This window comes from Terrapene carolina, unplaced genomic scaffold (assembly GCF_002925995.2).
Source record: "Terrapene carolina triunguis isolate 2854851 unplaced genomic scaffold, T_m_triunguis-2.0 Scaffold93, whole genome shotgun sequence".
NCBI classification, from domain to species: Eukaryota; Metazoa; Chordata; order Testudines; family Emydidae; genus Terrapene; species Terrapene triunguis.
Window position 1 is genome coordinate 21,442,526 of NW_020664444.1, and position 14,995 is coordinate 21,457,520.

Sequence of the window (14,995 nt, forward strand, 5' to 3'; positions counted from 1 at the left end):
CAGGGGTTTCTGTATAGATTATTTAGGTTAATCTTTCTATCTACCCAATGAGACTCAGTGCTCAGTCTAGAAGATTCCATCAGAGATGCTTAGTTTTGCAGTTCTCAAACTGTGGATTTGTGTCTCCAGAGATAACATACTTGTTAACAGCAAAAATGTTTTTAAATAAATAATATATAGAGGTGAGAAATAACAGACCTCAACCCTATTGTCCCTCTGCAAATTTGTGTACACAGAGTCAATCCCTTACCTCTCTCTAAAAGTGCAAACTTTCAAAAAGTTCAATGAATAGAAGATTGTTGGGGGCAGAATAGATCAGGGCTCCAGGAGAGGGGAGAGGGTGTCCGCCTCCCCACAGAGCCAAATGCTGCCCCGCGGGAGCGTGCAGCCCTGGCCCCCAGAGAGCTGTGCGCGCGGCAGCAGGGCTCCAGGAGAGGGAGGAACACGGGAGAGGGGCCGGCAGCTTGCTGCGCTCGGCCGGGCGCTCCAGCCCGGGAGCGCAGATCCCGCGGCTTGCCGCACCTGGAGAGGGGGGCCATTTGCCCACCCCTGCATTAGGGTATGCCCGGGCACACCCAGCACACCCCGTGCGCACGCCTATGCTGAAGTGAGACTTACCAGCCTGAAATTGCCAGAATCGCCTCTGGAGCCTTTTTAAAAAATTGGCTTCACATTAGCTATCCTCCAGTCATCTGATACAGAAGCTGATTTAAGCAATAGGCTATATACCACAGTTAGTTCTGCAACGTCATAATTGAACTACCTTAGAACTCTTGGGTGAATACTATCTGGTCCTGGTCACTTATTACTGTTTAATTTATCTATTTGTTCCAAAACACCTCTATTGATACCACAATCTGGGACAGTTCCTCAGATTTGTCACCTAAAAAGAATGGCTCAGGTGTGGGAATCTCCCTAACATCCTCGGCAGTGAAAACCAATGCAAATAATTAATTTCGTTTTTGTCTTCTTTGAAAGCTCCTTTAGCAGATTGATCATCCAGTGGCCTCACTGATTGTTTGGCAGGCTTCTTGCTTCTTTGTCATGCTGTTCATATCTCATCTGCTAATATGTAGGTTGTTTATTACCCCCGCCTTTTAATCATAGAATCATAGGGTTAGAAGGGACCGCAGGGGTCATCTAGTCTAACCCCCTGCCAAAATGCAGGATTTGTGATGGCCAAACCATCCAAGACAGATGGCTATCCAGCCTCCTTTTGAAAACCTCCAGTGAAGGAGCTTCCACACCCTCCCTACACAGTCTGTTTCATTGTCCTACTGTTCTTATACTTATAATATTGCAATGTGAGGTCTAGAAATCTTTGCTCCCAAAGATTTTACTTTTATGTATGATTGATTGCAAGAAGAATCTTCAAGATCTCCAAATCATTGGTCTTTTTCAAATTGTGAAACATATCATAGTGGAGAGATTGCTTCCTGGAGCATTTCCCTGTTCAACTTTCCAGTCAAGTACAAAGGTAATTAGATGGTTTGTCCTTTTTGAAATTATTCACACAGTCTACTTCTTGTCTTAATTTAATTTCCTCCTCCCATATGTTCTGTTCCTCTCTCTGCACGGTTCTCATATACACGCTTCTCTGCCATCTGGCCTCCTTCACCCCTACACATGTTGTCCAGTTTCCATGCTTCTTGTAATAGTTTTAGTTCTTGAATAACTTTTCACTTTTTTCTATATTATTTTCTCTCATCTATTTGTGTAGAACTATAATATCGCTCCATCTCCTTTAATTTTATTAATGTTAAATTCCTTTAACTTTTCTTCATACTTCAGAGAATTGTCAGGTCTGTAGGCCAGATTCTAGTTTATGCTCCATTTTCTTTGTACCAATCAGGTGGCGCAATGAACTCTCAGCTGGCTTCGAGCTGGCTTCTCACCCTAGACTAGCTTGTGTTCATTTGAAGGAGGAAGCATGCTGGGGACTTGGCAGAACTCTGCTTCTCCTGTCCTCTACTAGCATAACTTAGAACAATCTAGGTGGGGCAGCACAGAATCACAGAGCAATGAATTAGCTCCTTGATGGCACTCCCATCTCCTCCAGTGAGGAGAGATTGCTGTAGAGGAGAAGTTAGCTCTTTATCTTTTTTGTTGCTCATTTTTCTATACTAATGTTTTATTAATATTTTAATGAAGTGCTTGAAATTGTACAGAGCTTCTTTGAATGAGTTTATTACAGACAGTTTATTACCTCTCTAATCTTAGATTCATTTTTGACCGTTTTTGCTGCAGCCTTGCAATCTGTCATTCGTTATCACTATCCAATCATCTTCTGTAATTTTCTCCAATGCTGATTTCAAACGGACATTCTCTTGATTTATATTTTTGTTTAGCTCATACTGACGTTAATAGCTCCAGATTAATCTGTATTTTTCTTTTTCTATATGCCAATAGTTTTAATCTTTTAATGCCACGACTACAGTGGAATCTCAGAGTTACGAACACCTTGGGAATGACGGTTGTTCATAACTCTGCAATGTTCAAACTCTGAACAAAATGTTATGGTTATTTTTTCAAAAGTTTACAACTGAATATTGACTTAATACAGCTTTGAAACTTTACTATCCAATAGAAAAATGCTACTTTTAAATATCTTAATTTAAATGAAACAAGCACAAAAGCAGTTTCCTTACCTTGTCAATTTTTTTAAACTTTCCCTTTATTTTTTTAGTAGTTTACATTTAACATAGTATTGTACTGTATTTGCTTTTTTGTTTTGTCTCTGCTGCTGCCTGATTGCATACTTCCAGTTCCAAATTGGGTGTGTGGTTGACCAGTCCATTCATAACTCTGGTGTTCATAACTGAGGTTCTAATGTAATTTATATCTTGTTAACTTATTAAAATTGTCATATAACTTTATTAATCAATTCCATTTGTTGTTAGCCATGTGTTGTGACATATTTCCATGAAACACTCCATATGTTTCATGGAAATATGCTTATGAGTATGAATATGATGTAACTGGAATATGCTTTATGCAAAAGGTCTCTTGTAAGGTATCATAACAAAGGTTATAATCTACTGAATATATTCCTCCTATTTGTATGTATGTATCATTCTTGTATCTGAAGCTAGAAATAGAAAGTATAACTCTGAGGTCCTATTGTAATTATGCAAAGTGTGGGCCATTAATGGTGGTTTAGAATCTTGATGGCTCCCATTGACTAGGACAATTGGTTATAAATGGCTCTGTTTACTTACAAACCTTCCTATGTATGTGTTGGCCAACCCAGGAAGAATGGAGGCTGGGGTCTCACAGGACATGTGATCATGTCACCTGATACTGGAATCCATCTTAAATCTGGAACTTTTCCATTTAGAAGGAGGGGTGGGGCCCAGAGAGACAAAAGATTCCTGCCTTGTGCCAAAGATATAAAAGGGGGTGGAGCAGAACAAAGGTGGCCTGTCATGAGAAAACCCCTACTTAACACCTAAGATGTCTGCTGGAACTAACAAGGACTGTAACAGGGGACAGGATTGGGCCCAGACTAGGAAAGAGTCTAGTCTGTGAAAGAAGCTTATTGGAATATCTCTGAGAATGAGATTTTACCTGTAATCAGTTTCTTAATGTATTAGGCTTACACTTGCATGTTTTTGCTTTATTTTGCTTGGTGACTCACTTTGTTCTGTCTGCTATTACTTGAAACCACTTAAATCCTACTTTTTATACTAAATAAAATCACTTTTGTTTATTAATGAACCCAGAGTAAGTGATTAATACCTGGGGGAGCAAACAGCTGTGTATATCTCTCTATCAGTATTATAGAGGTCGGACAATTTATGAGTTTACCCTGTATAAGCTTTATACAGAGTAAAACTGATTTATTTGGGGTTTGGATCCCATTGGGAGCTGAGTGTCTGGGTGTTAGAGATAGGTGACCTGCTGAGCAGTTTTTGGTTAAAATCTGCAGCTTTGGGGGCGTGGACCAGATCTGGGTCTATTGCAGCAGGCTAGCATGTCTGACTCAACAAAGCACAGTTCTGGAGTCCCAATCTGGCAGGGAAAATGGGCTCAGAGGTAATCTCAGCATGTCAGGTGACACTCCCAAGGGGGTCTCTGTGACCGAACCCGTCACACATGTAAACATGACATTTTGCAAAAAGAGACTGTTTTCTGCTTGATCTTTTATGGAGGGGAAGAGGCTATTGCCTTCTCTATAACAGTTAACAGAGGAACAAATATAGTGGAATAGTATGTACCCCAATTCTGGAACATAAATATCAATTCTGGTGCTGCCCTCCTGCTGCTTTCCATATGGATAAAGTAAGCAAAATCTTTTCAGCATGCTTTTTTTCCTGGCTCTCCCACAAGTGATTTGCATTATTCCCTCCTCCTACCCCCAAAGTGGCTTATTTAGACAAAAAATGCTCTTTTCTGCAGGAATGCAAGTTTCTCTGCTTCCAGCTTTCTAAAATACTCTGGAGACTATAGTGATGGGAGTTCCCGGGGTGCAACCTAGACTGTGCGACCGCTGAGCCCTCTGTCTCACCAACCTGGGGTATCCCTCTCACTCTGTGATGCTGTGTCAAGCCACAAACCTCTGGCAGGTACTGCACTTACACAGACACCCACAGGCAGGGACACACCCAACGGAGTTACATGAATGCTTTCTCAGCCACTCATGAACCAACAATAGAGCGTTTCCAGCCAATTCCCCCCCTGTTCCCCAGGCTTGCACCCCAGAACTGTACTGTCTTGCACTGTCAGAAGCCTCATTAACCAGTCCACCTCTCCCTCAATATGGAGAGGACACAGACTAGCCTTTGTAAATTGAACTGCGATTTCCCAAGCACTTCAACCAAAACACCCTATTTTAGGTAAAATATAAAACAGATTTATTAGCTACAGAAAGATAGATTTTAAGTGATTATAAGTAGCAGGCATAGAAATCAGAGTTGGTTACTTAAGAAACGAAATAAATTTGCAGTTTGAGTTCTACAAACTAAACAGGATTTGAATCAAGCAGATTCAATAGATAGCACAAACAGGTCACATATCCTGAATAAACAGGCTGGAACTCTTTTCTGGCCTCCTGTTCAAAGTCTCTGTCCTCCAGATATTTATTCCTGGTGTTGAGTTGAGGGGAGAGAGAGGACAAGTGATGATCTTACTTCCCCTCTTTAATAGTTTCTTCCATCTTGCTGAAAAGATCTTTGCTGTGAGATGGGTTAGTCAATCCCCATTGGTCAAATGTCTCCATTGTCTTTGTGTTCTTTTGGAGAAGTCTCCATTGTGTACAGTTCCTGGAATAGTGGATTCTTTCCTTGACTGCTGTTTGGCTATTCCACTGTTGCACCAGAAAGGCTGGCTGTGGGTGTTCCCAACTTCACAACATTTTTCAGTAACATATAGAGCAATACTCCATAACCTCACATATAATGACAGCACATACAATCAAACAGGATATTAATATTCAACAGGTCGAGACTTTTAAAATGATACCTCACAAGGCATATTTGGGACAAAACATATCATAATTATATCATCATGGTGAATATGGGGGTTCCAGGCTGCTGCTTTGAGGTACAAAGTGTCACAACTATACTGTATCTAAAGGAGAGATTAAATATCATGCCCTAGTACACAAATTACTAGATATAATATAAACTTGAACCTAGATCTTATTAGATTCTGTAGGAAGGTTACCGACTCTAACTTAGGTTGGTCAACATAGATTATTTTTATAGTCTCCTTTATTTGGTGTCTCATGTCCCATATAAAGTCAATATCTGAGACACTTTTCCGTATTTCTGCAATAATTATGTAGATGATCATATACTCTGATTCAGATTTTTGATTTTGAACAATGAATATAAAACATTGTCTGCCATTTCTTGAAAATATTTTTTATTTTTCCTTGTAGTTCCCTTTCCTTGAAACATATGTGGTTACCTGACTTACCTAAATTGGAAATAACATCTGAATAGGTTCTGAATCTGAATTTTGTCCATGCGATCTTTCCCTGGTAAAGTAATTGCAAATCCAGCCATTAGAGCTTATCATGACAACTTACCTTAATGCATGTAAATATATAAGGATATTTGGCAGATATCTTAATTTAGGTGCTTTGCCCTCCTTCCTATTCTTAGGAAAACAGACATTATTGGTCCTTTTCCCTTCTTTACTCTCTAGTCAGTAAAGAATGTCTATGAAATGCAAGATGAGATAATATTAATAAAGCAAATACCCTGATTAGTCAATGAGTTTGCAGAAGAGGAAATGCCATAACTTAATTTCTTTGGCATTTCCATATGACTTTTCATCTTCAGTACTGTTAACATTCAAATGCTTGTGGCTGGAAGCTAAGGAATGACAAATCATATTATTTTCCTAGTACACCTCTACCTCGATATAACGCTGTCCTCGGGAGCCAAAAAATCTTACCGCGTTTAGGTGAAACCGCGTTATATTGAACTTGCTTTGATCCACCAGAGTGCGCAGTCCCGCCCCGCCCCCAGCACAGCTTTACCGCGTTATATCCAAATTCATGTTATATTGGGTCGCGTTATATCGGGGTAGAGGTGTACTTTATAGGCTTTTTGTGCATTTTAGAATTCATTAATGAGGATTTTTCTGTCTAAATACTGGAGCTCCTTAGACCAGAGTTTTATTCCAGTAGACTTGATTTTATTCATTTATTTTATCTGAGAGAACATCACACAGGATTTAGTCATCCTTAGAAAGAGAATATGCATGTCCTCATACTCCAGATAACATTACTTCAAATGCTTGATATTAGAGCTAGGCATTAAAAAGTGTAAGAGGTTAGGACATTCATGTTTTCAGGAAGGGTCCAAAGAAGGGTTTAACTCTTAATACTCCCCAAGTTCAAGTAGTGGCCATAGCTGTGATTTGATAGAGCCTATCAATTTCTGTATATATTTTGCCCCAAAATTTGTTAAAGGTTTACACTAAATTATACCTGCTCTCTTTTCTGAATAGTTTGGAGTTCCCTGGATGATTACACACTTAAAATAAGCCTAAAATACTGTCAATTACTTTTAATTGTGGTAGCCTGTATTCTAGCATCAGAATTATAAAATAATGTCTTTCAACACTCTTGTTTTGTCAGTTCCATGCAACTAAAGGGCTGCCTCCTGCACCTACATGATAGGTAATGGGGACAGAGTATCCAGAGTATGCATCTGATGAAGTGGGTATTCACCCACGAAAGCTTGTGCTCCAATACGTCTGTTAGTCTATAAGGTGCCACAGGACTCTTTGTTGCTTTTTACAGGATACTATGTAAGGCTATCCTTAGTTTCCTCTTAATGTCCCCTTAGAGGCGATGTTTATGGGATATATCCCATTAAATTTGCAGAGCCAGAAGATCCTTAGGGAACTCTTTTTGTAACCCTGTGGGTCCCTGGGTCTACGCATTGCTCTGTGGATCCACTAACTTCTGGGAACCTGCCTTGGTATGCCAATGTTATGGCATCCCATTGTAGCTGTGCTAGAGAAATCACAGAAGGGACATCCTGTAGCTTGGAAGTAGCTAAGGGATGTGGGGAGCATACCATGCTGTCTTTGTTGCCTCACCTTCTGCAGGACTAGGAGGCACTTTATTTCCTAATTTCTCTCTCCTTCCCTTCTGGCCCATGCAATAGAGGGAAGCATAGGATCCAAATCAATTTTGAATAAAATCTCATGAAGTACTGGCAACCTTTCATATTGCTCAATAAAATGCATTTCTCTTGTCATGCCAAATCCTTGGTTTATATTAGAGTAATTTGTAAAATTACCCAGCCTTGGTGAATCAATAATCCTGAGTTTCTCAATTTGTTTTATGATTTTGTCCTTACAGACTTCTGTCTACATTTAAGGCCACATTCCCATGAAAAGGGCGCTTGAAATAAAAATCTCTCTATTGTCTGATGCAAAAAAATTAACTTCACCCACTTTATTTTTTAACATTAAAAACAAAATGTAAATGATTAAAAGTTTGCTTTCTTTCATGCATGTACATATTTTTTGGTACTATGGCATCAAACAACTCTATCATAAGCTCTATAGGGCAGGGACCAGTTTGTTTTTTAAGCATTGCTTAGCACAGTTGGCTCCAGGTCCATGACTGGGGGCTTCTAAGTGCTACCATAGTACAAATAAGTGCTGCAGGGTGCAATTTAATAGAGCTGCAACTAGGTTTTTAATTTGTGGTTTTGCAGAAAAATAGTTGGAACTCAAGAGGCAAGATTTTTGTATATCTGTGATGCAGATTGTGCAAAGCAGAACAGCACTGGTTCTACCTTAGTAGAACATTTATTTCAGTTGGAATACTCAATTTTCACTAGGGTGGAAGCAGAATTGGTCTCTGCACATGCAATGAAAACCATTATATTTGCATTTTGAAATACTCAAACTTGCAGCCTGAATATCATCCAAATGTAGGTTTTTTTCCATTACACATACACCGCTGCAGTCTTCTAATTCAGCAGTCTCGCTGTGCATTGACCTTTTGTAGGGTGTCCAGACAGCAAGTGTGAAAAATCGGGACGGGGGTGGGGGGTAATAGCCTATGTAAGAAAAAGCCCCAAATATTGGGATTGTCCCTACAAAATCGGGACATCTGGTCACCCTAACCTTTTGTGAGAGCAGAGTAGAAATCAGCATTTGTATTTCCTGGGGTTTTGTGAACATTTATTTTTGACTCTCCTCTCACGCCCATTATGAGCCGTGCACTTATGCACAGGAGCATTTGGCCTGTGTGTATTTTGTGCGTTGTTTAATCTGGTTCTAGTCTGCAGTTGTTTGGTCCAGATGTGTGGCTAAGGATTAACAGAAGTGTATGCATGTAGTATAGTCTAGGTTCAGAATCATAAGCCACCTTTCACAGAAGTCCTGGAACAATTTATAGAGTGGGGATGCTGAGAGCCATTGAACCAAACTATAAACCTTGCTTATGATGGAAAGCACTTCATGTCAGAAGGTGCACCAGCACCCCTAGTTCCAACATTTATGGCCTTTCGCTTTGAATTTCAGATTAGTATAAACCCAACAGTTGAAGGGAAATACTGTGGGAACTGCTCTGTTTTGTCTGGGCCCTGTTGCCTTCCTCATCCCAGTCTCACCCAATCCTGTGGAAATCCTCAGGAGCCCTGGGAGAAAGGTCTCTGGGTCTGGGCCTGGTTTAAGGTGAGTACTGATCCTGGTGTAGGGAGGGGTGGGTGGCCGGCTAGGGACAAATCTGTCCCCTGCACCCACAGTAGCAGGGAGATGGGAAGGCCATGCCCTGTATGACACACCCTCGCTCGGAAAGCGGCGGCGAGTGTAAAAGAACAATCGGGTCCTCCCTGCACCCCTGAGGTGACTGAGTAGCCAAGTGTGATGGGCGGCGGAAAGCTGCAGTGAGTATGAGACGCAGCTCCCAAACCGGCTACTTCTGCAAGCCGCAGGCTGCCGTCTGAGGAGAAAAAGGGCGGGGGAAGGCAAGAGTGAAAAGAAGGACCCGGATGGAGAAGCCTGCTCTTCCCTCTCCTCCGCTCCCCACATGTGCGAGGCGGCCGGAGCCTGGAGCGCGCGCACACACTCTCCCCCACCCCTTCTACCCGCAGGCCAACGGTCTGGGCACGCAACCCGCATCCGAGAGAGAGGTCTCGGCCGCAAAGCTCGCGAGAGGACATGTCCGCGACGGCGGCGAGAGAGGGTGAGTGAGGGGCGGACGGGCAGCTGCTGCTGGGTGCTTCCATGTGGGGTCCGCGGGGGAGGATATATCACGTGACCGGCTGTGCGGTAGCTGAGGGCGGGGGGATTATTTATTCCCCTCCCCCCGTCCCCTTACTAAGAGATGATAGCAGTCGCTGGGCGGTGTGCTCCGCCCAAGGGTCAGGGTAAAGCTAGGCGATGTGTCTCTAGGTTGGGACTGGCTGAGGCAGAGGGCTGTGAGTGGCAGCGAGGGAGCTGCCGGGCCCCTACTGAAGCAGCTGCAGTCTCCCACCAGTCTAGTGGAAGGTCATGCGACAGGGTGACCAGACAGCAAATGTGAAACATCGGCACAGGGGTAGGGGGTAATAGGAGTCTATATAAGAAAAAGACCCAAAAATCGGGACTGTCCCTATAAAATTGGGACATCTGGTCACCCTAGCCTGTGGAGGCCAATGGTGTGGGGGGCAGCAAGCTGTGCACCCGAGCCATGGACAAGGGTCAGGATGGTGGTGCTGAAATGAGCCTGTTTCTTGTGTAAATGCAGCAGACCCTCTGAAAATAGAACCCATTTCACTGTGTTCTGGGCTGGGGGCGCTTGGCCTTTGGGAAGCCAGTGCCAGGTGAGCTGGAGCGGTGAGGCGGCTCTAGCTTAGATTTTGAACAAAAGTACATTTTTTGGAGTCTGTAAAGTGTGCCTTATTTCTGTCAAATAAACAGGGCTTGTCTACACAGGGAAATTGAGTGGCATAATTATACATGTATGACTATAGTGCTATAGTTGCACAATATAACACTCACACACCAACACTGTCTGGAATAAGAGTGCTTTTTTCTGCTTTAGTTTATGTGGTCTTCAGATGTGGCACCCTTACTCTGAATAAATAAGTCTGCATAGTGCATTAACTGTATAATGATATCAGTAAAAAGTTGTGCCTGGAAATTTCCCCATGTAGAAAAGCCCTTTATGTTCTAGTTTTATCACAAGTTGTTGAACTAGATTCAGGAATCATTGGATGAAAAGTATGATCTTTGTTACACAATAAATTAGACTAGGTCATCATATTGATCCCATTTGGCCTTAAAATGTATGAATGGAAGAGAGAGGTTTGTCTTGTTTAAAGCATAGGATTTGGAGTCAGGAGATCTGGTCCTGATGACCAAGTCACATAACTGTTTCTCTAAATTTACTTTTTTATGAATGGGTTAATAATAACTACCTGTTTCACAGGGCTTTTTGAAATACTTAATTATTTCTGATGTGCTTTGAGATCCTTGGACTTCTGTGCAACTGGGATTTGGTTAATCAGCATTGTATGTAAAATAGATAATGTATTTGCAGCACATATGTATGTAGGTGTAAAGCAGCTTAAAATTGGTGAAAGATTTTGGGATTCTCTGGACAGAAGGAACAATAAATAATTATGTTACAAAAAATGTCCACACATACATTTGTTAACTTTGCCTTATCCATGTTTGTGCAACTTTTATGTTCAATTTTGATAAATTTTTCTTCATGTGCTTGAGAAACCTGACTATACAAATTACTCATCCAAACATTGGAGATAAACAATATTATAAGAACGGTCTTACTGGGTCAGACCAATGGTCCATCTAGCCCAGTATCCTGTCTTCTGACTGTGGCCAATGCCAGGTGCCCCAGAGGAAATGAACAGAACAGGTAATCAAGTGATCCATTCCTTGTTGCCCATTCCCATCTTCTGGCAAACAGAGGGTAGGGACATCGTCGCTGCCCATCCTAGCTAATAGCCATTGATGGACCTATCCTCCATGAATTTATCTAGTTCTTTTTTGAACCCTGTTATAGTCTTGGCCGTCACAACATCCTCTGCCAAAGAGTTCCACAGGTTGACTGTGTGTTGTGTGAAGAAAAACTTCCTTTTGTTTGTTTTAAACCTGCTGCCTATTAATTTAATTTGGTGACCCCTAGTTCTTGTGTTATGAGAAGGTGTATATAACACTTCTTTATTTACTTTCTCCACACCAGTTATGATTTTATAGACCTCTATCATATACCCCGTTAGTTGTCTTTTTTCCAAGCTGAAAAGTCCCATATGGCCGCATTTCCATACTCCTAATCATTTTTGTTGCTCTTTTCTGAACCTTTTCCAATTCCAATATATCTTTTTTGAGATGGGGCGACCATATCTGCACGCAGTATTCAAGATTTGGGTGTACCATGGATTTATATAGAGGCAATACGATATTTTCTGTCTTATTATTTATCCCTTTCTTAATGATCCCAATATTCTGTTTGCTTTTTTGACTGCCGCTGCACATTGAGTGAATGTTTTTAGAGAACTATCCACAATGACTCAAAGATCTCTTTCTTGGGTGGTAACAGCTAATTTAGACCCCATCATTTTATACATATAGTTGGGATTATATTTTCCAATGTGCATTACTTTGCATTTATCAACATTGAATTTCATCTGCCATTTTGTTGCCCAGTCACCCAGTTTTGAGAGATCCTTTTGTAGCTCTTCGCAGTATGCCTGGGATTAGGCATATGTGACTTTTGTGACTAGTCACAACTAGCAATGCATCTTAAACAGCAAGCTATACAGTATACAAAGTCCAAAGAATAATTAGTTGAATAATGAAGTAAATATGAGAAAATCACTATGCATTTGGATCTTGGACTATCTTGGACATTTCATCACTATCTTGGACATTTCATAAACAGTAAAAACACTTCAAAATTATCACAAATTATTTGCTCAGCTCTCATTAGTATGTATAAAGTATTGTTAAAATATTACTCAATACTATGAGTACAATATGTGTTTTCATTTATGTTTATATGTAAGGGGAGCTGTGGCTCTTCCTTAACATTACATAGGTTTCCTCTTCAGATGGAAAAATGCCCAACTTTTGAATTAATAAAACTTGTTATTTTGGTGACCTCTTCAGCAGCAACATTTGGCACTTCATGAAGTTCTGTTTTAATGTTTGGTGTTCAGTCTAGTTCTGTTTTGAAGTTGCTTGATCCCACATACTTGGCTACTGCTAAATAACATGTTTGTACGTGATATAGCTTATGTTCAGAACTTAATACTGTCAATGCAGGTTTTTCTCACGCCAGCTTACAACAAACTGTATGGGAATTGAGGATGCCCAGTACCTTGCAGGAGGTGCTCTACCTTTCAGAATTGGGCCGTGTCTTAAGAAAGTTAAAGAAATTAGCCATTTAAAATTAGACTGGACAGAACACTAGAAAATAATCTTGAAGGAGCAATCCTATGGTGGCTTAGAAATTATAAAATTATAGGGTTTTTTCCATTTCTAATTTGTAGGATTCTGTTAAATTAATCATTGCAAAAATTTGAGATGTGTTAGTATATTAATGTTCAGACCATGTTTAGAATTTATTTGAATTAAACATTCAGTAAATCAAATATCTTATTTTGCAAAACAGTCCAGCAAATCAAGATGGATTCTTGTGCAGTGGAATGGTAACAAACTATTATAGTGTAACATTTGGAAAGGGAGTATATTTTTATTTTGAAAACTGTAATTTAGATTATCTAAATAAATGTTTGGGTGCAGGGGAGAGGAAACAGTACTCCAGAGGTTATGTTCTAATATATCACCTCCATTCTCATCCCCCTTCTCCTGCTCCTTTTTCTAACGACTGCAGCCCACGTATTACCGACTTCGTTGCCCTTTTCTTAGCCTTCTACCTTCAGACATCTATCCCTTCTTTCAGTTGTAGGGACAATAGTAATAATTAATTTAAAAACTTTAACTTTCACAAACATTTTTTAAAAATGCACATAACTATCAAGACTCATGCATTACTAACCAGAATAACTGCACGATCTTATAGTGAGGACCCTACCCAGTTCATGGTCCATTTTGGTCAATTTCAGTCATAGGCTTTTAAAAATAATCAGTTTCACGGTTTCAGATATTTACATCTGAAATTTCACTGTGTTATAACCACGGGGGTCCCAACCCAAAAGAGGGTGTGCGGGGGTGTCGCAAGGCTATCCTGGGGGGGGGACGGGACGGTGTTCACGGTATTGCCACCTGTACTTCTGCGTTGCTGCTGATAGAGGCACTGCCTTCAGAGTTGGGCAGCCGGAGAGCAGAGGGTTGTGCAGAAGTGAGGGTCGCATGGTATGGGGGGGTCACCACTTTTTGGGTGGGTCCCTGTGGTCAGGGGGGCGCTGTGGTCCCTCCTCCCCCAGCCAGCACAAGGCCCCTTTAGCCCCGAGCACTGGGCCCGGAGCTGGGGAGGTGCAGAGCTGGGGGCAAGGGTGCCGGAACCTTTGTAGAAGCTCCACAGCCACTCCCTATTCAGTGCCTCCGCCCCCCCCCCCCCAGGGGCTGGGGAGCGATGGGGCAGGAAGTGGGGTGGGGTTGCAGAGCTTCCTGCAGCTGGGGGAGGTTCTAAGAGGTGGGTTTGACCCGGCCCCGGGATTGGCCCTTGCAGGAGAAGAGGAAGTCCCATCCCTCCCCAGCCCTGCCAGGACTAGCAACTGGAGCCTGGGTGAATGGTAGGAGCCCTGGCTGGGTCACCTCCGTCCCTGCCCATCACTGGCAGATTTCACGGGGGAGACCAGATTCCAAGGTCCGTGACGCATTTTTCATGGCCATGAATTTGATGGGGCCCTACTTATAGTTTTACATCTGGGACCTTTCACACAGACCTGATTACAGGGTCAAAGCCAAAGTTGGTAAACTTAGTAATTAGCAAGATCTGCATATAGTTACACAAACGTGAAACACCATTTAACACCTGTAACCCTAAAGATAATGATGGAGATTTTTCGAAGCTAACCAGAGGATTTAGCTACACAATTCCTATTAATATTTGTGCATGTGTATTATGATATTTTAAGTCATACATTTCACTCATTGTCATAGCAAAAGTGCCAGAGCACAAACATCAACATTCTTCCTTTTAAATGCCAGCTGAGAAATTTCTACTAGCCAAATACCCAAATCTGTCCCTTCTTAAAGCAGTGTCACAAACTCAGCCCAACTGCCAGATATCAGTTGTCATAGCAAAAGTTCCAAAACACAACCACCAGTCTTCTTGCTCCTCCCCTCCCCCCCTTCCCCCCCCCCCATAAACTTCTTTATTCTTCATACTGGGAATCTGCAACCCCCCTAAATATGATTTGATTATAAAAGAAAAAAGTAGTAGTGTAGCATTTTAAATGTTTCAGGTGTAAAAACATTCCAACTCAGGGATTGTGCACACGATCGAGAATTTGAATTCAGAAAGATTTCAAAGCATGGTCAGACTTGAAGTATTGCATGTAATACCGTAGCTATGGAAAAAGGGCGGGAAAAAGCACCTCCGGGC

At 41.5% G+C, this 14,995-nt stretch overlaps 1 protein-coding gene across 1 annotated transcript in view; it reads left to right on the forward strand.

Annotated features, from left to right (window-relative positions):
• The first annotated feature begins 9,590 nt into the window (after positions 1-9,590).
• The window catches only part of MRTFB (myocardin related transcription factor B), a 181,806-nt gene continuing 176,401 nt past the window's right edge, over positions 9,591-14,995 (forward strand). Inside the window, exon 1 of the mRNA XM_026650801.1 lies at positions 9,591-9,661. The gene's annotated coding sequence lies outside the window, so the exon portion shown is untranslated. The remainder of the gene's footprint in view (positions 9,662-14,995) is intronic.